This window comes from Dreissena polymorpha, chromosome 7, assembly GCF_020536995.1.
Source record: "Dreissena polymorpha isolate Duluth1 chromosome 7, UMN_Dpol_1.0, whole genome shotgun sequence".
Taxonomy (NCBI): Eukaryota; Metazoa; Mollusca; class Bivalvia; order Myida; family Dreissenidae; genus Dreissena; species Dreissena polymorpha.
This window is the reverse complement of record NC_068361.1, coordinates 74,870,083-74,894,086: the sequence shown is the minus strand read 5'-3', so window position 1 is coordinate 74,894,086 and position 24,004 is coordinate 74,870,083. Positions and strand designations below refer to the sequence as shown.

General features: G+C 38.9%; 1 protein-coding gene across 2 annotated transcripts in view; it reads left to right on the top strand.

Annotated features, from left to right (window-relative positions):
- Positions 1-24,004, top strand: part of LOC127837041 (apical junction component 1 homolog) — a 223,371-nt gene that overhangs the window by 184,391 nt on the left and 14,976 nt on the right. The window contains exon 2 of one of the 2 annotated variants that reach the window (XM_052363796.1): positions 23,666-23,737. The exons of the other annotated variant lie outside the window; for it this stretch is intronic. The gene's annotated coding sequence lies outside the window, so the exon portion shown is untranslated. The remainder of the gene's footprint in view (positions 1-23,665; positions 23,738-24,004) is intronic. 2 annotated transcript variants of the gene reach the window in all.

Genomic DNA, 24,004 nt, shown 5'->3' with positions numbered 1-24,004 from the left:
GTGTAGCACCCGATGGTTCCATATAGAACGGGTGTAAATGCATTTACCGGTAAACAATAGATGCTCCGAGGTCCCATTTAAAAAGTACTACATTCCATGCACGTTTGTGTGTGTAGGATACTAGTAGCACATATAGTACGAGATGTCTGTATACATTTAGGGCTGAATAGCATTAAACAGTATACAAGACCATGATTGATTCACCATTATCTATATATGTTCGCTAGAGCTGCAACGATTCACCAACAGCTCGATTCGATTCGATTTCGATTTCAGACACTCCGATACCGATTTTTTCGATTCGATTCATCTTCAAACCTAGTTTATTATATATTCACTCTTATGCCTCAAAATTATCATTTCTGTTCAAATGTGATTTCAATAAAACAAATAAAAAAGAAAAGCAAATTAGGAATTTTAATATAAAAACTTCTGACTAGAAGATTGTGTTGATTACACAATAATATAAAAAAAAATAATAATCATAAGAACGTATCTGGAATCAGTTGAATGGTAGTACTATCACTATTATACTTTTACCCAACCGCTATAAGCATGTCTACCATTGTGCCATGACAACATCACCTGTTACCTGTAGGACAAATCACATTCTCTAATAAACTTAACAAAATTCCAACAGAAATAGAACTACTTTTCTGGCTCGCGACTTCAGTAGTTGCACTTGTGCGACCTCTTAGTCTTGCTAAATCAACGTTATGTTTGCGTTTGACATGTTGCATTAGATTAGTGGTTGAGCCGGACTTAGTGTACGCCACATCCGTGAAGCACAGTTTACACTTTGCTTTATCGGTAGGGCTACCATCCCGAAACCCAAAATACTGCCACACTTTTGATTTTAGCTTCTTAGGTGCATCTGATAATTTCAATTTGTTGGCAACAACGTGTTCAGCCATTTTGACGCTTTTTCCGAAAGTAGACCGTAACGCGCTTATTGATTGGATGACTAAAGTAATAAGCAACCAATCGCGCGCGTCGTAATTACAGGTAAAGATAAAACCTTCACCTTCCCGTATCAGTAGTCAAAATACAGCGGGCGTATCTATGTATATATATGTATATATGTTAAAGAATCGAATCGAATTTGGTAGGTTTGGTATCGTAATCGAATCGAAGCATTTTGAATCGATTTTCGATGAATCGGATCGAATCGTTGCAGCTCTAATGTTCGCCCAAGGTCAATCTTCCAAGGATTCAAAGTAAAACGATGACCTTTTCAACCGCGCCGCATTATTTTACCGTATACAGGTAGTGCAAAAAATACACATATAAAGCACATTATAAACAATCATGAAACAACCGACGCGGCCGATGGTGTTGTTTAAGTAACTGTATTGTGCATTGGTAAAAAACATGTGCTCGTGATGTGAGACGCGTTGTGGGAATACTTTGCATGTGCGGTACGTGTCATCCCATATTAGCCTGTGCAGTCCGCACATGCTAATCATGGACGACACTTTCCGCTTTAATCGTTTGTATACCTCCACAAACGAAGTTTAGGGGGGTATATAGGAGTGAGCTTGTCTGTCTGTCTGTCTTTCGGTCGGTCGGTCTGTCGGTCTGTCGGTCGGTCGTCCGTATTAAGTGTCCGCTCTCTAATTAAGTAGTTTTCATCCGATCTTCACCAAACTTGGTCAGATGTTGTATCTAGATGATGTTTAGGTCAAGTTCAAATATGGGTCATGCCGGGTTAAAAACTAGGTCACGGAGTCACTAAGTGCATTATAAAAATTGAGCATATTGTCCGCTGTTTTTTGTAAAGACAACATGCAAAATATTCTGTGTCAATGCGGCAGGTGGGGGTATTCGTTACGTCTGTGACAAAGCTCTAGTTGCCTTTAAAGAAGGTCTCTTCTTAACGAAAATCCAGTGTTAGCAGAAAGTGGGGTCCCTTATTAGCCTATTGAATTGATCGTCATCCTTTGATTTGACGGCATGCTTAGAAAGGAAACAGTAAAACTCGGCGATTTTTATCCATCTGCGTACTAGGCGGCTATGGAGTCAATATTTCGCTGCCATTAACCCATTAAAATTGTGTGCTTAGTGGACTCTCCCATCCTTCTAAATTGGAACAATTTATTTCCAAAATTAGGGATGTCTATTATATTTAGTTCTCTATTTAGAATATTTCTTATAGAAATTCCTTTAAGCAAACAGCGCAGACCCTGATCATGCGGCGTCTCATCTGGGTCTACGCTGTTTGCTAAGGCCTTTTTTCTGGACGCTTGGCATAAATGGGTTAAAGCCCAACATTACAAGCACCAGACTCCAGTACCTTCCTTACACTTCTAAATTACTAAGTCCTCCTATTGAAACTCCTTCCATTGTTAATGATGGTAATTTAGTAACAAGTGACTCTTTTGCATTGTTATCTTTGATTTCCGAAAGCAAAGTGCTGACTGATATTCAACATGTTGAAAGCAGTAGTTCTTCCGAAGAAGATGAAGCGCTTCCTAATAAAATGGTGCCTGATACAAGAGTGTTATTATTATTATGTGCAAAACTGTTGATCTTGATGGTGTTTGTGATGTTTTTTGTGATTAAAGATGTTAAACGCATTAATGTAGTGTTAAATCCCAATTTATTCTCCCAATTTCTTGAAAATGCCGATAAAATTCCATATTTCAAAGCCATTGGCTATCTTCCAAAAAAGCTGAAAAACTGGATAATAGTCGCAAACAACAGCATGGATCTTAAACATTCCCAATGAGTGATTCCCGCCCCCACCAAAAAATAAATAAACATTTAGTTCATCTCTCATATAGCTCCATAAAATACCGGTAAACCTTAAAATATAATATTGAACACAAGTCTTTTCTCAATTTTAAAGCATTTGTTTGCAAAACAACAACACCACTAAGTACCAATTTGTGTCTTAACGCCGCGATTTTTAGCAATCCCAAGGGACCCGGCCCCATTCCCAAAAGGTGAAAAAAATACTAGGTAGGAATAAAATTAAAGTAACTTAACAGTTCCATATTCTATGCATAAACTTGTATATTGTTTGTAGTAAATAATTAATACGAAATTATGAACATTTTAAAGCCACGCCTGCTAAAAAACTAGATATATAATTGAACTTATTGTCATCAGTTCGGTTGTAATTACGGCATGCGTTGATAGACACGAGTCAAATATCTGCGATGTTTTTATCACCTGCGTACTAGGTGTTTATGGAGAAGGTATTTATCTGCCTATAAAATACGATACATTATGGAATAAATTATGTAGATTGTAGCATGTATTTCGCTGATCATATACAAGACCCGGTTATTGCATTTCACATATGGAATCAATAGTTCCACGTCGTCATGGTAATACACTAACTATAACTGACAACGCTTGGTACGATGTTAATATGTTATAAAAATTGTCTTTTATGTTCAGGTTATTGTGCGTCTAGTGATATAACCGCAAAAACTGATATGCATGTTAGCGGCATTTAATCGTGTTTATGCGATGCGCAGTGTATGCAGTTAATTTGAAACAGGGCATGTGACAGCTCCTTACATTCTTTTTACTTTTCGACAATTACTTAGGTTGTATTACACTATACAGAAGGAGGTACTTTTTAGACAAACAGCAAAATATCAAAGTTCATTCTTTAAGCAAGGAGTTGACCCCCCCCCCCCCCCCCCACACACACACACTTGCTTATCATTTGTTCAACCAAGTAACATAGCTGTTGCATAGGGCTCGCAATTCCCATTTCTACCAGTTCTTAGCAACCATCCAAGCACCATGACTACGCCGCTATCGACGCTGTTAACTGGTTACATGGTTACTCAGTGTTTTTATGGCAATTTCGGGGCCGATATTCGGCCCCATTCCCCTCAAAAAAGAGTATATATTTTTCCCCGATTTTGTAGAAAAAATCCCCTTCAGATTTTTTTAAGAACTCTCTTATAATAAATATTTATTTCATAACACCTAACAAAGTATATAACAAATTAATAATATAATATGATTTTGAATTACATGTATTACAAAGAGTTACATTAAATTAGTATTTCCCAAATCAGTGTACTTTTCATATGAATTTCATGCTTTTCCCAAAATGGCCAGGAAAAGGCCTGATGTATCTGCATATATTGTGTCAATATTTGATGATAAAAACATTCCAATGTGGTCTATTTTATTGATTACAAAATGCTCAAATTTGCCATTTTATCGATTAGAAAGTCCCAATTAGACTCAAAACGGCTTGGAAAACTGAGAGTGTGCATGAAGGCTAAACTGTCCGAAACTAATGTTGAAAAAATCATTGGGAATTTATTTTAGAAAAAGGACAGAGAAATTCAGCTGTGAATATAACATTCATACATACATATGTATTCATATAATAAATTTCATAACATATAAAAGAGTGAATTTTTAGTTTTCCCCTTTTCCTAAATAACGACGCGTTTTTCCCCTTTGGACGGGCCCCGCCACCATTCCCCTATTTGTGGTCATAATACACTAAATAGTTTCCCTATATAATTCAATGTAAAAGCGACAACTTTGAGCAAAAATAAATGCAACATTTTGCACATAGAGACCCCCATTACCATACCTTTTCTTAAAGGCCATTCTAAGCGGAATCGATTTATGCAATAAAAAAGATATGTCATGCACAATGCAAGAAAGAACTTGACACAAATCAAAATCGACTGTTTTTGCAACTTTTTTTTCGGCCGTTTCTTAGTGGAATGTAACCTTTTCTAGTGCAATGGTTTACTATAGTCTTCAAGTTCATCATATTTCAGGGATTCAGTAGTGAACACCTATTCATGCCCTACCATTATCTCCGCAAGATAACACCCGAATAATGGTAAAAAGTGTAAAACATGCCTTCCTGTCCAGTGCTCCAGCTAGGCCTAAATCGAAGGGCGCCGCGCCCTGCCCTCCCGAACCTCCGCCCTGCCCCCCCGAACCCCCGCCCTGCCCCCCCCCCTCAAAAAAAAAAAAAAAAAAAAAAATTTTTTTTTTTTTTTTTTTTTTACATATGATAATTCATAAATCTCTTATTACATTGTAATTAGTTTAATCCTCATTGTAGACATTATATTTGAATGGTTTGATAATAATGGGAATAATACAATTATTTATAACATATAAATTAACATGCAATAGAAAGCATTCCAGAAACACCCGCGCGCTCGAACGTGCCCTTTTCACAAAATACTGCGCGTCGAAAGTGCCCTTTTCACAAAATACTGCGCGTCGAAAGTGCCCTTTTGACAAAAAAGCCACCCTGCCCTTTTCAAATTCTAGCTGGAGCACTGCTGTCAACTATGATATTTTTTTAGAGAGTACAGCCCTACATGAAGCGTACATGCCTACATGAAGCGTACATGAAGCGATCATTTAGTGTATTGTAACCTTGTGAAAAAAACACTGTTACTTATTCCGATACTTACAAACGCCTGCTGATAAGCATCTGGGTCACCAGACGTATTGAAATGATTGGAATGCGTCTACTTTACACCGTCACGGACTAGAATTAAGTCCTTGAAAAAATATAAAACCGTAAGAAATGTTATGCCTTTTTGTGTTTCAGCCTTCAATGGTACATTTTCTTAGGGGAAAAAATCAGGTTACTGTCCCAAAAATCTCAGAATGGCAACACGCCGTTTATACAGGGAGGTTTGTAGGAGCTGAAACGCATTGTTAAACATAACCGTGATGTTATTTGTTTCACAGAAATGACTGTAGAAGTCTAAACAGGACCCTGCAATACACATTTGAAAGAATTGCAGCGACTGTGTGTTCTAACTTCTTTGCAAGTTGGCAAGTTGGCGTATGGAATTATGCAAATGAGCATGTGTTGTTGTACAGTCATGAACGACATTCAACGAAAGTACAGCTTTCTTCGTGCGAAATAAGAATAAAATTAATTATGTTACTTCAATTTGTGTTATGACTATTTTCTTACGTAAACCACAGCTTGGTAATCCGTATACATACGCGAGTGGCTTTAAATAGCCAATAAACATGAACGTCAACTATTTAAATCTATGCAAATGCGCTAATTTATAAACATTAATCCGTTTATATACCAATGCCTCCAGATGTTGTTCTAAATGAATACTTTAATTTAAAGTGTTTCTAAATCCAAACCGACGTTTTTTATGCCCCCGGATCGAAAGATCGGGGACATATTGTTTTTTGGTCTGTCAGTCTGTCATTCGTTCATTCATTGTGTGTGTCCCAAAACTTTAACCTTGGTTAAAAATTTTGCAATAATTTTTGCATTATTGAAGATAGCAACTTGATATTTGGGATGCATGCGTATCTCATGTAGCTGCACATTTTGAGTGGTGAAAGTTCAAGGTCATCCTTCAAGGTCAAAGGTGAAATATATGGCTTCAAAGCGGCGCGATAGGGGGCATTGTGTTTCTGACAAACACATCTCTTGTTTAAAATGATTAAGTCTTTAATCCAAATGTTTTCTATACTGTTACTGTTTTTGGTGATTAGTCAGCTCATCCCGACAATTAACAGTTCTTTCAGGGGTGGCAACATAACAATATATTAAATACAACAGCAATGCGGGATTTAACATATTTTACGGATCAGTGTACTGTTAAATTTAAACAAGAAAACGTTAGTCTACAGTAACACGAAATGAAATAAATTGAACAAGTGTTGCTTTCGAATGACGGAACAATTGCACTGAAATTATAAATAATAAATTATAAATTAGGTACACTCGAATATAATTACCAGGTCGTCAAATGTTTAAAAGTAAATCAGGGTTGAGCGTAAAAGTGTTGTTAGTGATTAATATATCAATATCAGATACGATTATCGTCCACTAAACCGTATATATTAAGTCCCCGATAATATACGTCTGGAACTGTATGTGGAATTTAAGGAAACACTTATCATTAACTTTGTTTTAGCTTACCAAGTAAATCTTGGCAAAGTTTTTTTATGTTACTTTCTTGAGACTGAGTAAGACAAAAATGGCAAACACTGTATAAAACTAACACTGTAGAAGAATAAGAGATGATCAATTTAAAATAAAACATATTAATTTAATGTTTGTAAGATACACACGTGTATCAGTCTCAATGAACCATCATATTGCACGTGTAAATTAGCTGGTTTTAACACAATATTGCACGTGTAAATTTGCTGGTTTTAACATCATATTGCACGTGTACATTCGCATTGCGCGCGCAAATTAACTGTTTTCATCGTCATATTGAAATGTTCAAATTAACGGACTTAACCATCTTTATGCAAGTGTAAATTAGCTGATTTAACCACAATATTGCACGTGCAAATTAACGGACGTAACCATCGTATCGCAAGTGTTAACCTACTTACATAAGTATCATACTGCACGTTTATATTAACCGACATAACCATCATACTGCACGTGTAAACGGACTAAATCATCGCTTCACATGGCAATATACTGACTTGATCATCTTCACATTCGTATTGTACGTTTAAATTGAACTTACTAAACTATCTTATTGTACGCGAGAATTAACTGACTCAATTATTATGTTGTATGTGTAAATTCTCTGACTCAACCAGCGTACTACACTTGTAAATGAATTGAGAGACCTACTCAATATTATAGGAAGCTTATGAGAAACGCCAAGTGATTTACACGAAGTGAACATTAAAACACTTAAATCGAATTGCGATTCATCAGACATTGCGTTCCACCTAGACTTCAAACTGTGTTCTTTATCTGTTGTAAACTCTTTTTGAGCTATATCTTTAAGAAATTAAGAAATTCAGATATTGTATGGATACGCAATATATCTAGTTACCGCATGCTCCCATTGAGTTACGCTTTTTCATCAAATATATGGGAAAAGGGTTGATTATCAAACACACGTGCTTATTCTAGCTTCGAATTTCAATCATTTTCAAACTTCAAAGTCTGCAGTTGAGATGTATACGGTACATGATGAATGGTATTTAGAATAGTCTGTGTGCTTCTTACTGATACATGTACATATTCAAGACTTGATTCTTTTCAGAGTTATCTTTACGAAGTTATCGCTCTTTAATGTTAAACATCCGTCCTCCGACTAGTGTCATCCTTAAATTAAATTTTAGTGCAATCCTATTTGCCAGGTGTTGAACAATCAATTATAAATCTGCATTATAGAGTTAAACACGACAGTGTGCAGGTGCGTGAAGTTGGCTCGCCGTTCGACGTTCGACATTATTTCAACATTCAAATTACCGAATGTCGAGCTGGCTCGGCATTCCAGCTCGACATTCAGTTCGACATTCGCATACAGTGTTGTATGCTTATTTTCGAATGTCGAGCTGGCTCGGCATTCCAGCTCGACATTCAGTTCGGCAATCGCATATAGTGTTGAACATTTTTTTGAATGTCGAGCTGGCTCGGCATACCAGCTCGACATTCAGTTCGACATTCGGATATAGTGTTGTACAATAATTTTTTAATGACGAGCTGGCTCGGCATTCCAGCTCGACATTCAGTTCGACATTCGGATATAGTGTTGTACATTAATTTTTGAATGACGAGCTGGCTCGGTATTCCAGCTCGACATTCAGTTCGACATTCGGAGATAGTGTTGTACAATGTTTTGTGAATGTCGAGCTGGCTCGGCATTCCAGCTCGACATTAAGTTCGGCAATCGCATATAGTTTTGTATGCTTATTTTCGAATGTCGAGCTGGCTCGGCATTCCAGCTCGACATTCAGTTCGGCATTCGCATATAGTGGTGTATGCTTATTATCGAATGTCGAGCTGGCTCGGCATTCCAGCTCGACATTCAGTTCGACATTCGGAGAGAATGATGTACAATAATTTTTGAATGACGAGCTGGCTCGGCATTCCAGCTCGACATTCAGTTCGACATTCGGAGAAAGAGTTGTACAATAATTTTTGAATGACGAGCTGGCTCGGCATGCCAGCTCGACATTCAGTTCGACATTCGGAGAAAGAGTTGTACAATAATTTTTGAATGACGAGCTGGCTCGGCATGCCAGCTCGACATTCAGTTCGACATTCGGAGAAAGAGTTGTACAATTTTTTTTGAATGTCGAGCTGGCTCGGAATTCCAGCTCGACATTCAGTTCGGCATTCGCAAATAGTGTTGTATGCTTACTTTTGAATGTCGAGCTTCCACATTCGGAGATAGTGTTGAACATTACTTCTTGAATGACGAGCTAGTTCGGCATTCCAGCTCGACATTCAGTTCGACATTCGCATATAGTGTTGTACAATAATTTTTGAATGACGAGCTGGCTCGGCATTCCAGCTCGACATTCAGTTCGACATTCGGAGAAAGTGTTGTACAATTTTTTTGAATGTCGAGCTGGCTCGGCATTCCAGCTCGACATTCAGCTCGGCATTCGCATATAGTATTGTACAAAAAATTTTGAATGACGAGCTGGCACGGCATTCCAGCTCGACATTCAATTCGGCATTCGCATATAGTGTTGTATGCTTATTTTCGAATGTCTAGCTGGCTCGTCATTCCAGCTCGACATTCAGTTCGACATTCGGAGATAGTGTTGAACAATACTTTTTGAATGACGAGCTGGTTCGGCATTCCAGCTCGACATTCATTTCGACAATCGTATATAGTGTTGTACAATAGTTTTTGAATGACGAGCTGGCTCGGCATTCCAGCTCGACATTCAGTTTGACATTCGGAGACAGTGTTGTACAATAATTTTTGAATGACGAGCTGGCTCGGCATTCCAGCTCGATATTCAGTTCGACATTCGGAGAACGTGTTGTACAATAATTTTTAAATGACGAGCTGGCTTGGCATTCCAGCTCGACATTCAGTTCGACATTCAGATATACTTTTGTACATTTTTTTTCAATGTCGAGCTGGCTCGGCATTCCAGCTCGACTTTCAGTTCGACATTCGGATATAGTGCTGTAAAATAATTTTTGAAAGGAGAGCTAACTCGGCATTCCAGCTCGACATTCAGCTCGGCATTCGCATATAGTATTGTACAATAATTTTTAAATGTCGAGCTGATCGATGGACGACCAACCGATGACCGACGGACGGGAGAGGGATAACCGATGGACGACCGGGAGATGGATAAGGGACGACCGATGGACGACCGACGGACGGACATTGACAGACAATCGACGACCGATGGACGGCAAACAGTTGGACGAGGGACGACCGATGGACGACCGATCGACGAGGGACGATTTATGGACGACCGATAGACGACCAAAGGTTGGGCGAGGGATGACATATGACGAACGACTTTTGGACGAGGGATAACCGATGGACGACCGACAGACGGATAAGGGACGACCGATGGACAACCGACGGACGGACAAGGGCAGACAATTGACGACCGATGTACGGGCAACAGTTGGACGAGGGACGACCAATGGACGACCGATCGACGAGGGACGACCGATGGACGACCGACTCTCGGGCGAGGGACGACATATGAACGAACGACGGTTGGACGATGGACGACCGATTGACGACCGATAGTCGACCGTTGGACGACTGTTAAACGACCGATGGACGACCTATGGACGACCAACGGTTGGGCGAGGGACGTCATATTGACGAACGACGGTTGGACGAGGGACGACCGGTGGACGACCGATGGACAACCGATGGACAACCGATGGACGACCGACTGTATGGCGAGGGCCGACCGATGGATAAACGACGGCCGTCCATATGTCGGCCCTCTTCTAACCGTCGGACGTCCATCGGTCGTCCCTCGTCCAACCGTCGGCCGTCCATCGGTCGTCTCTCGCCAATTAAATAAACAAACTATAGACAACAATAGTAAACAATACTATAAGCGAATGCCGAACTGAATGTCGAGCTGGAATGCCGAGCCAGCTAGACATTCGAAAATATGCATACAACACTATATGCGAATGCCGAACTGAATGTCGAGCTGGAATGCCGAGCCAGCTCGTCATTCAAAAATTATTGTACAATACTATATGCGAATGCCGAGCTGAATGTCGAGCTGGAATGCCGAGCCAGCTCGACATTCGAAAATATGTATATAACACTATTTGCGAATGCCAAACTGAATGTCGAGCTGGAATGCCGAGCCAGCTCGTCATTCAAAAATTATTGTACAACACTTTCTCCGAATGTCGAACTAAATGTCGAGCTGGAATGCCGAGCCAGCTCGTCATTCAAAAATTATTTTACAGCACCATCTCCGAATGTCGAACTGAATGTCGAGCTGGAATGCCGAGTGAGCTTTTCATTAAAAAATTATTGTACAACACTATATCCGAATGTCGAACTGAATGTCGAGCTGGAATGCCGAGCCAGCTCGTCATTCAAAATAAGCATACAACACTGTATGCGAATACCGAACTGAATTTCGAGCTGGAATGCCGAGCCAGCTCGTCATTCAAAAATAAGCATACAACACTGTATGCGAATGCCGAACTGAATGCCGAGCTGGAATGCCGAGCCAGCTCGTCATTCAAAAATTATTGTACAACACTTTCTCCGAATGTCGAACTGAATGTCGAGCTGGAATGCCGAGCCAGCTCGTCATTCAAAAATTATTGTACAACACAATCTCCGAATGTCGAACTGGATGTCGAGCTGGAATGCCGAGCCAGCTCGTCATTCAAAAATTATTGTACAACACTATATCCGAATGTCGAACTGAATGTCGAGCTGGAATGCCGAGCCAGCTCGTCATTCAAAAATTAGTGTACAACACTATATGCGAATGTCGAACTGAATGTCGAGCTGGAATGCCGAACCAGCTCGTCATTCAAAAAGTATTGTTCAACACTATCTCCGAATGTCGAACTGAATGTCGAGCTGGGATGCCGAGCCAGCTCGACATTCGAAAACAAGCATACAACACTATAAGCGAATGCCGAACTGAATGTCGAGCTGGAATGCCGAGCAAGCTCGACATTCGAAAATAAGCATACAACACTGTATGCGAATGCCGAACTGAATGTCGAGCTGGAATGCCGTGTCAGCTCGACATTCGAAAATAAGCATACAACACTAAATGCGAATGCCGAACTGAATGTCGAGCTAGAATGCCGAGCCAGCTCGTCATTCAAAAATTATTGTACAATACTATATGCGAATGCCGAACTGAATGTCGAGATGGAATGCCGAGCCAGCTCGACATTCGAAAATATGCATACAACACTATTTGCGAATGCCGAACTGAATGTCGAGCTGGAATGCCGAGCCAGCTCGTCATTCAAAAATTATTTTACAACACTTTCTCCGAAAGTCGAACTGAATGTCGAGCTGGAATGCCGAGCCAGCTCGTCATTCAAAAATTATTGTACAACACTATATCCGAATGTCGAACTGAATGTCGAGCTGGAATGCCGAGCCAGCTCGTCATTCAAAAATAAGCATACAACACCTTAAGCGAATGCCGAACTGAATGTCGAGCTGGAATGCCGAACCAGCTCGTCATAAAAAAATAAGCATACAATACTATTTGCGAATGCCGAACTGAATGTCGAGCTGGAATGCCGAGCCAGCTCGTCATTCAAAAATTATTGTACAACACTTTATCCGAATGTCGAACTGAATGTCGAGCTGGAATGCCGAACCAGCTCGTCATTCAAAAATTATTTTTCAACACCATCTCCGAATGTCGAACTGAATGTCGAGCTGGAATGCCGAGCCAGCTCGTCATTCAACAATTATTGTACAACACTATATCCGAATGTTGAACTGAATGTCGAGCTGGAATGCCGAGCCAGCTCGTCATTCAAAAATAAGCATACAACACTATATGCGAATGCCGAATTGAATGTCGAGCTGGAATGCCGAACCAGCTCGTCATTTAAAAATAAGCATACAACACTATTTGCGAATGCCGAACTGAATGTCGAGCTGGAATGCCGAGCCAGTTCGACATTCAAAAATTATTGTACAACACTATTTTCGAATGTCGAACTGAATGTCGAGCTGGAATGCTGAGCCAGCTCGACATTCAAAAATAAGCATACAACACTATTTGCGAATGCCGAACTGAATGTCGAGCTGGAGTGCCGAGCCAACTCGACATTAAAAAAAATATACAACACTTTCTCTGAATGTCGAACTGAATGTCGAGCTGGAATGCCGAGCCAGCTCGTCATTAAAAAATTATTGTAAAACTCTCTCTCCGAATGTCGAACTGAATGTCGAGCTGGAATGCCGAGCCAGCTCGTCAATGAAAAATTATTGTACAACATTATCTCCGAATGTCGAACTGAATGGCGAGCTGGAATGCCGAGCCAGCTCGACATTCGAAAATAAGCATACAACACTATATGCGAATGCCGCACTGAATGTCGAGCTGGAATGCCGAGCCAGCACGACGTTCGAAAATAAGCATACAGAACTATATGCGATTGCCGAACTGAATGTCGCGCTGGAATGCCGAGCCAGCTCGACATTAAAAAATATGTGAAACACTATATACGAATGTCGAACTGAATGACGAGCTGGAATGCCGAGCCAGCTCGTCATTCAAAAATTATTGTACAACACTATATCCGAATGTCGAACTGAATGTCGAGCTGGAATGCCGAGCCAGCTCGACATTAAAAAAAAAATTGTACAACACTATATACGAATGTCGAACTGAATGGCGAGCTGGAATGCCGAGCCAGCTCGACATTCGAAAATAGGCATACACCACTAGATGCGATTGCCGAACTGAATGTCGAGCTGGAATGCCGAGCCAGCTCGACATTCGAAAATAAGCATACAACACTATTTGCGAATGCCGAACTGAATGTCGAGCTGGAATGCCGAGCCAGCTCGACATTCAAAAATTATTGTACAACACTAAATCCGAATGTCGAACTGAATGTTGAGCTGGAATGCCGAGCCAGCTCGACATTCGAAAATAAGCATACAACACTGTATGCGAATGCCGAACTGAATGTCGAGCTGGATGCCGAGCCAGCTCGACATTCGAAAATAAGCATACAACACTATATGCGAATGCCGAACTGAATGTCGAGCTGGAATGCCGAGCCAGCTGGACATTCGGTTATTTGAATGTTGAACTTATGTCGAACGTCGAACGGCAAGCCAACTTCACGCACCTCGACAGTGCTTTACGTATGTCGTAGAAAGGGTAAGGCGTTGACTATGGTGCAATGTAGAGCGCATGAGTAAAATCTGCTTACCACGAGCAATTAAACACGAAATACATAACAAGTAACAGAATATTATGAAAAAGGAATATTTTAAGTTTTAATTTATCGAAAGTTAAACGAGTGCCAGGTAAAACGCCATGGTGATCACACATAGACATGTACAGGGGAGACGATGTTCGTGCGGCTGCTAAAAGCAGATGTGGGCTTTAATGTGTTTTTATTAACAGGAACCCCTTTAAATGTATGAAAGCAGCGTAATATAATTCAAATGTTTTACAATATTTTTTAGCATATTTTACGTTATATTACCGATTTTAATTTGAAAATTCAAAAGGCAAAAAAGGGACGCGTCCCAAACAGGGCAGTTTGCTGTCCCTTAGTATTTCGCACCGGAAATATGGTCTTGAAAAAGGGAATGCCGTGACACCTCTTGGTTCCTGCGATTTGAGAATTTTAGAAACTTAATAAAATATAAGATTGACAATCATATCACTTTGAAGGAATGTATGACTAGCATGACCCCTAAATCTAGAATGTTTGTGTTTGAAAACCATGATATTTACGGTAGAACATGAACTTGAGAATGCGAATACATTGGCATTTGTATAAATGCCAAGCATAAACATGCACTGATTTTATGAATTAACAGATAGTGGGAGAAACAAGCGCAGGCTTTTAAAAACCAATCGTGCGATGAAGCTCAATACCAACTATAGTGAACCGTTAAATATGCAATGCCACCTCCGGAATGCTTGATGACAACATGATGCAAATGTCGTGCAAATATTCCTCCACAAAATGCCATTTCAAATAGTGCACCACAAAATCCCCTGGCAAATAGTGCACCACACGGAGTAGATATTCTTTGTGATAAAATGTTAAGACATTTCTGAAATTGTGTTTGATGTATTGTTGCCTGTCGGCCTGCGCACGACTATTATCTGATCCGGTAACAAGGAATTCAAGGTTCTTATCATAATCTTTGCCGTCGCTGCCGTTTTGACGCAATGGCGTCATTTCCTGTTAATTTGTGTTTTGACGTCAATATATAAAATTGTTTTGTTAAGTAACATAAAGAAAATGTAGCCATTTTGTAAAAACAACCATTGAAAAAGCCTTTTGAACAAAATATATGAAGAAATAGTGAAACTTGTTCTTTAATAATATTTTCTATAAACGGTTGTTAAACAAAAGTATGTCTTCATCTTGTGTCTATAGAAAAACGAGCGAATATCGTGTTAAGACAAATTATTCATTTTATTGAAGACTAATTCCAAAAAGAAAATATTTCCGAACTTGCGATTCATGTCTTAAACCTGGTATAAACATATTTGCTTCCTTAGTATGCCATTGTGATTATTATACATATATATCTCTCAACAAATGGCAGTTCTCCATTTTCGAACACGATTTGATATTGACAGCACATCGGATATAGCAGACGCTCGTTAACCCTTTCAGTGCTGGAACCGAATTTTGAAGTTCTTTGCAAACAGTTTGGATCCAGATGAGACGCCACAGAACGTGGCGTATCATCAGGATCCAAACTGTTTGCTATTCTGATAGTATTCTTTGAAAAAAAAATCAAAGAAAATGCTAATTTTAGAAATTCAGCAGACGACATTTTTTGCAGACGACAAATTTCACAGCAGTCAAAGGGTTAAAAGTCGATTTACCCTCATTTACCGGTCTCATGGTGACAATAACATAGTGACGTCACCATCTATGTATAGAATGGATTTACCCTAGGCTACTGTATTAAGTTCGGACCCTGACCGAATCAGTACGGTTCTGTTTGCTTAAGCGTTTTACCAGCCGATCGCGGCATATCAGCATCACCAACAAGTGAGCGTCACTTTGTGAAAGGGTTTTGATGCTTGTGTGTAAAGTGTCGTCTCAGATTAGACTGTGCAGTCCACACAGGCTAATCAGAGACGACACTTTCCGCCTAAACTAGATTTTTGGTAAGAAGACACATCCTTTGAACAAAAAGCTTCCTTAAGTCGGAACTTTATGCACATGCAATAAACCCCCTTTTTCAAAGAGCGAAACGTATATACACAATGCGAGGTTCCGCCATATTTCAAGGCGAAGACGCATAACAGATAAAACACCTGTCGGATTTGCGATGAGTCATTCACATGCAGTATGTTGATGTTCGTGTAATCATTGCATAGAATCAATTACAGCAATATGTACCTGAACTATAACGATAGATAAAGAGCTTGTACGAAAGAAGTGACCTTAAATAGGATATATAGGGGTGCAACGATATACCGGTATAGTATACGGTATACCGCGGTACATTCAAACGGTATATCGTATCGCCGTACGGTATTGCACTATTAATAGAAATGCCATAGGTTGTTTTTAACCCAGAAAATTGTGGTTTCATGGTCAGAAATTGTGTAAGACTCAAATTTAAACGCTTGGTATTGGCATGCATGATTGTGACATGTTTATTCGCGAAAATATGTTATAAGGTTATGTTTAATCAATATTTGCATTTGCATATGATATGGTGGGGAATTTATAAACCGCAGGAACACGGCATTAGCAGCATGGTTCATTTGTTATACAAAATAACCGAAACATAAAAAATGAGTCGAATTTTTGTTTATATATATATAACGAGGTGTATATGTAACTAAGACCGCTGAAATGCTGATCTTGGCACATTTTCGAAGCTCTATAAATTTTCGATTTCGAACGAATTGCAAAACCTTGGTATCAAACAACGCAGAAGACTTTATACTAAAGGAATACATCGATGCGTGTTCGCATAAGTCTACCAAAACTCTAAGCCAAATATATGGTTTAATAGTCGAATTGCTAAGAAAATCTTCCTTAAAATTTCCCATAAAACGTGAAGCATAAAACGGTGCCATAAGACTACCCATAGCAGTACCCATAGTTTGTAAATAGCTGTTATTATTGATATCAAAACAGTATTTTTCAAGAACAACTAACAGAACAACTTGCAGTAAGTTGCTTACATCATAAATATTAATTGATTATGAATAGTTTCTTATCTGAGAAAATATGTACGTTCTTCTATTTCAACAAGTAACAAAGAAGCAGTCAATTTCCAATTAAACATTCTTTATCTTAATTATAAAGTATGTGTGGGTCTTAATCATACGCCTGTAAATGTTGTATTACTTGATTTAAGACATAAGCTAAGTATTTCGAGATATTTTCAGTGATGCAACTGTAATTAGACACGTTGGGTCGTTATCCAAGTGGTAGACTGTCATCAGATGGTTTTTGTGTGTGACTGTGTGTGCGTTGTTGTTTTTATAAATGATATTTCAGTCAAATTCGTTACGTATAATTTATATAATTTAAAATACATGTTCAATTCGCAACTTGACATTTAGTTAATATGGATACGGTAGTGACACTGAACTGCTATGTGAATTAAAGATGGAAAATAATAAACACACGTTCAAGATGTATACTATCAGCGTTCCATTTCTGTTCATACTTCATTCGTTTGCATTGATACGTAAATTCAGTTCGGGTGTGCTTCATCGAAATATACATGTATTGCAATACAGGTTTAACCGTATGGTTGTATCCCTACTAGAATATTAACTGCACTTCAAGTTATATAACATCTAACACTGTGCTTAAGCAGTGAGGATTACTCAGAATATGTGAACTGCGCTCTATGAGAAATGGTTTTATGCATGTGCGTAACGTGTCGTCCCAGATTGGCCTGTGCAGTCCGCGCAGGCTAATCAGGGGCGACATTTTCCGCCTTATCTGGATTTTTGTAAAGAAGAGTCTTCCTATTAAAGAAAACAATAAAAGCGGAAAGTGTCACCACTGATTTGCGTATGCGAACTGCACAGGCTAATCTGGGTCGACACTTTAGGCACATGCATTAAACCCCTATTTCACAGAGCGCGACTCACATACTTGAAGTCAAACGATAGCAAACATGTCCTTGTGACATTTGTAGAGATTTCCATGTTATTTTGCCGTCCTCCTCAGATGTGGGATAAGTGCAAGATACTAGATACTAGATACTAGTTCTGTGTGTTCTAGTCTGAAGCGTCTTAGGGTTAGTGTCTCGTGTTTGAGCTTGGACTCGAATCTTAGAAGCCATATTATTATTGTATATCATAGGCTCATAGCTGGTTATAGTCATCTGTAAAAGAGAACACCGTCTCTAAAATCTACGGCATATTCAAAAACCGCTTATTGTTTGTTAACTGTTGAAATTGCGGCATATTCAAAAAGGGCTTGTTGTTTGGTAACTTTTGGAATTGTTTCTTACTACCGGCACCAGTAACCAGGAAACGGCGGCGGCAGCGGCGTGGTCATTTTGTTTGACTGCCTGCTTAGCACTGGAATCGAATAGAATTTCAAGCCCTATGTGAAATTTCAAGCCCTATGTGAAATTTCAAGCCCTATGTGGAATTTCAAGCCCTATGTGGAATTTCAAGCCCTATGTGGAATTTCAAGCCCTATGTGAAAGCTACTCGCATTTTGCCCGCATTGCTTTTACTTGCAATTGACGCGTCATTAAAACTTTCTTTACTGAACAAGGATTAATATAATAATTTTCAACTCAAAATTGATTTCATAGTACGCATATATGCATAATAATTATAATAATGGAAAATATAATGTATTGTTATGAAATGTTAATCGGATCATCGTAGGAACGCGTATTCCAGTAAACGCATTAACACGTACACTAATGAACTCGTCATTTTTCTTAACCCAAAGCGGATTTTCACAAATATTTTCTTGCTTTGGTAATTGGTTCCTGTGAGGATTGAACTTGAAGTATGCACGGATATCTTCAGGCAGACGAATGATCAATATCGAAATCTGGTTGTTAAACAATAATAATAATGATAATTTGATGGACAGTGTGTGGTGTTGACATCAGATTCATGGTGGTGGAGGTAATTGAGGTCGGTTTGGTAGCGCATGTAGTGGTGATGACGATGGTAGCGATGTAAATGATGATGATAGTAGTAATGGTTGATGCGGTTGTAATGGAAGTCGTAATCATGGTTGTGAAATAAGTGGAGTTAATTTTGGTTGTCATGGTAGCGGTGTTGGTAGTGGTGGTCAATCGTGATTATGAGGATTATGATGATTATCATAATGATTTCTTGGAACAATTGGTAGTGGTAGTGGTAGTATCGATCGTTATGATGAAAACTATTGTGACTGTTGCTGCTGATGATGTTGACGATGATTATAATGATAACGATAAAGGTGGCATATCAGTTTGGTCCGAAATGGCAGTTACAGACGGGAAGTTGATAATAGCAGTTGTTGGTGGTTGTGATGGTTCTTGTTGTAAAAGTATGGCAAAAATTAACACTATCAGTTGTGTTGGTCAATCAAATGGGGCTCATCTAAAAAGCACACATCCTTTGGAAATGTTCTCTATACATGTATGATTGGCAACTCAGGGGCGTGTTATATACTTGTTTTCCTATAACTCGAACCAACTGATACTCTCACACACCACAATCAAATGCATATATTATGTATTGCTTGTTGAACACTTATTGCTGTCTTGTACAGATCACTGTAAGCTCACTAGAACACCTAGTGTTCACGTGAAGCTTTAAGGATAATGTTATGTTCGTCTTCCGTCAATCCGTGCGTGATGGCGTGCGTACAAGTTTCCTTCACACGACTTTTGCGCCTTAGACGCTTGACAGATTTTAAGGAAACTTCACGGGAATGACCATCCGATCCTTGAAAACTTGAAAAATTTTCTTTGAAATTGCAATGGCCATGGATTGGCGAAAAAGGGCCATGCCCTAGAGGCCACATGCTTTAGATGTACTTTGTATAGCAAACGTCAAGGCAAAGATGTGTAAAATCTTACATGTATCGTCGTATGGTAGGCCCTTTACCAACTTGTTCAGGTGTTGTCCCTGGGGTTAAAATTGGCCTCACCCGGACGTTCTCTTCTTGCTATCATATGTTAGGTATTTGGCATGTGAAGTCTTATGCTTGTTCTCTTCCAAGCTTTTTAAATAATGCCAATGTTGTAAACAATGGCCCGCCCTGTGGATTGCTTGTTTCCCTTATATGTAGTAAGTGTGCAATTTTAAAATATCAGATTCCGCAATGCACAGTTATTGTATTTTATCGAACAACGTGTGGTGGTCCTCTGTCAAGTTTGCTCAAATCATGTACTTGGGATCAATATTGGCCATATCCTGAGGGCATCTTGTTTCTCTGATTCGTGTATGGGCCGCGCTCTGTGAAAAAGGGGGTTTCATGCATGTGCGTAAAGTGTCGTTCCAGATTAGCCTGTGCAGTCCGCACAGGCTAATCAGGGACGACACTTTTCGCTTTTATGATATTTTTCGCTTAAAGAAAGTCTCTTCTTAGCAATAGTCAAGTTTAGCCGAAAAGTGTAGTCCCTAAATAGCCTGTGCGGACTGCATAGGCTAATCTGTGACGACACTTTACACACATTTCAAGGAGGTTTTCATCCGAATTATTTTCTTGTTTTTCAAGTTTGAGTCATTACTTTGAATCGGACCGAATCACATCGCCGAATATTCGAATTATTTAAACATACAATATATTTAACAAAATGTATTCACTATTTTGCGTTCAGTTATTGTAAGGGACAATACCCATGACTATCGTAGTAAACGAGTAGTCTCCCATGGTATACTCAATACGACAAGGCTCCTTCATAGACGATATTTGTATTCTTTAAAGGTAGAACCGTTCATTATTTGTCACATTAAAGTGATAAAATCAAAATTGTAGTTCCTGACTGTTCAATAATTCAAAGTATATCCACCCCCTAAATTTCTGCTTTTACAGCATTGTGCGCTAAAAGGAAGTTTCGTTTAAGCGAAAATAGTGAATAGTCAAGGGGGAAAGCGTAAAGCCTGTGTGGACTACACAGGCTAATCAGGGACGACACTTTACACACATGCATGAAGCCCCGTTTTCGCAGAGCGAGGTTCACATGCAGTTCTGATACCGATATCATTCGATCAGTTTGTATGCATGGAAGAAAGTCAAAGTGCCTTTGTATTATTATCTATACAGATGTTACGGTAACATACGGTTGAATGTTTGAGTTGTAAAGATGGGTTGTGCTTATTTACATACAGCTAGGGTTGTAAGTACAGACATTCATTTGCAAGATCATGTGATGCGGGTTTAGTTGTAGTGAATAATCGTCTTATAAAGAACGATATGTCGAGGTTTTATTCCAGAGCCCCGGAAGGTCCAAATCGTTGTTTACTGGCTTCGAAAGCAAATATACTCAAAATCGATAGTTTCAGAGACAATAATCGCCCTTACTGTTTGTCATCGCTTACAAGCCACTTTTCTCGTTTGTGCGAGCAATGGGAATAATAAAGTGGTCTTATAACTTTATGAGCTCCAAGTGCCAACGTTCTGTGATTCTAATCAATACCTGACATGAATTTTGCTACAGCAGCATTGCATTATATTGTCCTCAAATAATGCGTTTTCCAGTCACGTGGTCTGACAACTGCCCATGAGGTTTATTATATTCAGCTATATCGTATTGAGCGACTGGAAAATTCCAGATGAAAGCTCGTTCAGTTGACAATTAAATTCCTAAAGCAGATATCTTAAAGGGATCTTTTCACGCTTTGGTAAATTGACAAAATTGAAAAAAGTTGTTTCAGATTCGTAAGTTTTCGTTTTAGTTATGATATTTGTGAGGAAACAGTAATACTGAACATTAACCATGCTCTAATATAGCCATTATATGCATCTTTTGACGATTTTTAAACCTAAAAATTATAAAGCGTTGCAACGCGAAACGATTGAATAATTTGGAGAGTTCTGTTTTTGTCGTTACATTTTGTGAAACTACGAAGATTGCTTATATAATGTATAAAATACGTAAAGAATTTGTGCTCGGCGGAATAGCTCAGTAGGCTAATGCGTTTTTACTTCAGGACTCTGGCAGGACTCCAGGGGTCACTGGTTCGAAACCTGCTCCGGGCAATGTTCTTTTCCTTTTTTTAATTTTTTTCTTGATTTTTTACTGGAGCTTTTATGATCCAATGTTTACATTTATCAATATAAAGCATTTAATGAATAAGTTAAAAAAATGCCAAAATCTGTGAAAAGGCCCCTTTAAGTTATGTTATCGAATTATTGTTACATTAAATAATGTGTGTGTGTTTGACACTCTGTTAACATTATACATTAATACGGATCCCGCGTGGGGGGATATAAACGGTTTGACAACGTTTGAACAGGTAAACAGTTATCGTACTTATTCAGCTGAGACAACGTGTCACGTCATGCGCTGCTATTTTGAACAGGACTTTAAGTTGTTTAGGATCATCTCGGCGATAAAACTTAGGGCTGCGTGGTTTTATTTTCGTTTTCAATACGAATGAGTTGTGCGAAAATGGGTCTTATGCCATATGCGGTCAGCGGAGCTCCAAACCAGACTGACCAGAGGCTAACATGTCCGCTATAAAGTCACGCACAGTACCGTGGTCTCAATAGTGGACATCGTAGCGAATGCGCAAGCTGGTCTGGAGCTTCGCTGGACGCATACGGCATAAGACCTTTTCCGCATGACGCTCGTCAACTTAGCTGTCATCTGTACGTTATTTTATCTTGTTTTGTTCTTTTTATCGCGTTTAAACCCACAATTTTGTGTTTACAGTTGCTATTAAATTACCAAGATTTACTTTACTTCATCGCCGGATTTACTTGTTCTTTGGCTTTTATCGACATGTATACAACCGAAAATACAAATAGAATCCAACTTAATATCGGTAAAAAAAATAACGATTAAGAAAGTATTAATCGTATTTTTTCTCTACACGCTTCTGCTGGTGATGCCATTTAAGTCACACAGTAAATACTTTGTTCGTTCTGCCTGCACGACGCGTAAACGTAATTCATTCGTAACAACCGAAATAGTTTAAGTGAAATACCAGCACACGTAATTTATTTAATTAGAAAATGGGCTTTTTAAAATAAATAAAATCTAGCTCAGATAACGTACTTGTTTTTTAAATACTAATGAAGTAAAACAGATCTACTCTTACAATTGCTAATCCAGTTAAATGTTAATCCATTAATCGGCTACAGGCGCGTGTTTTTTTTTTTTTGGGGGGGGGGGGCTAAGAGCTAGATTAACACATGTTTTTTTAAATGTCGTTTGCATTTCCTAAAAGTGATCCGAGCTTCGTAAAGTGAATATTATCAATGCCAATGGAAAGTGCTTTAGTGTCGTTGCATAGTGCTTATTATGGGGTACACATGATTATTTTTATTATAAGTTATATTTTGGAAACTGGTTTATTTTCGTTAAATTTAAATATGTTATTCAAGTTTTGTGATTTTATTTTCTTATTTTTGTATATGTTTGATAATGATCTACATGTCCGATGATCGGTGATTAAACAGTTGCATAGTATGCTACCTTCTGACAGCAAATATGGGGTCAATATATGTTATTATGTCAAAGAATTTAGCTTGCAGGTTCAGTGTCTAAATATCAAAGACCTGACATAACTATAACACACTATAAATTTTGACTATTTTCAGGTTTAATGAAAATGCGAATACAAGTTTCCTAGGAAACCGACGACATACAGAGAACGCACTCATACCTCGCAGGTAAGCATATATACTTATATAAGACCGTGAAAACTAACTGCTTGAATCGAACATCAAATTTAAAGGGAGACAAATCTGTTCTTGTTGAATTTTGCAGAGTTACTTTTCCTCGGGCATAATTTCATGTCCCTTGAGAAAGTTAAATAACAAGCATCAAAATGAGTTCAAGCAGCTAAGTAGTATTATAAGTAAGTATTTTTAATATGATATGTATTCTGAGGACTATTATGCTACACAGAAAAGATTGCATCAGTCAACCAAGTGTTT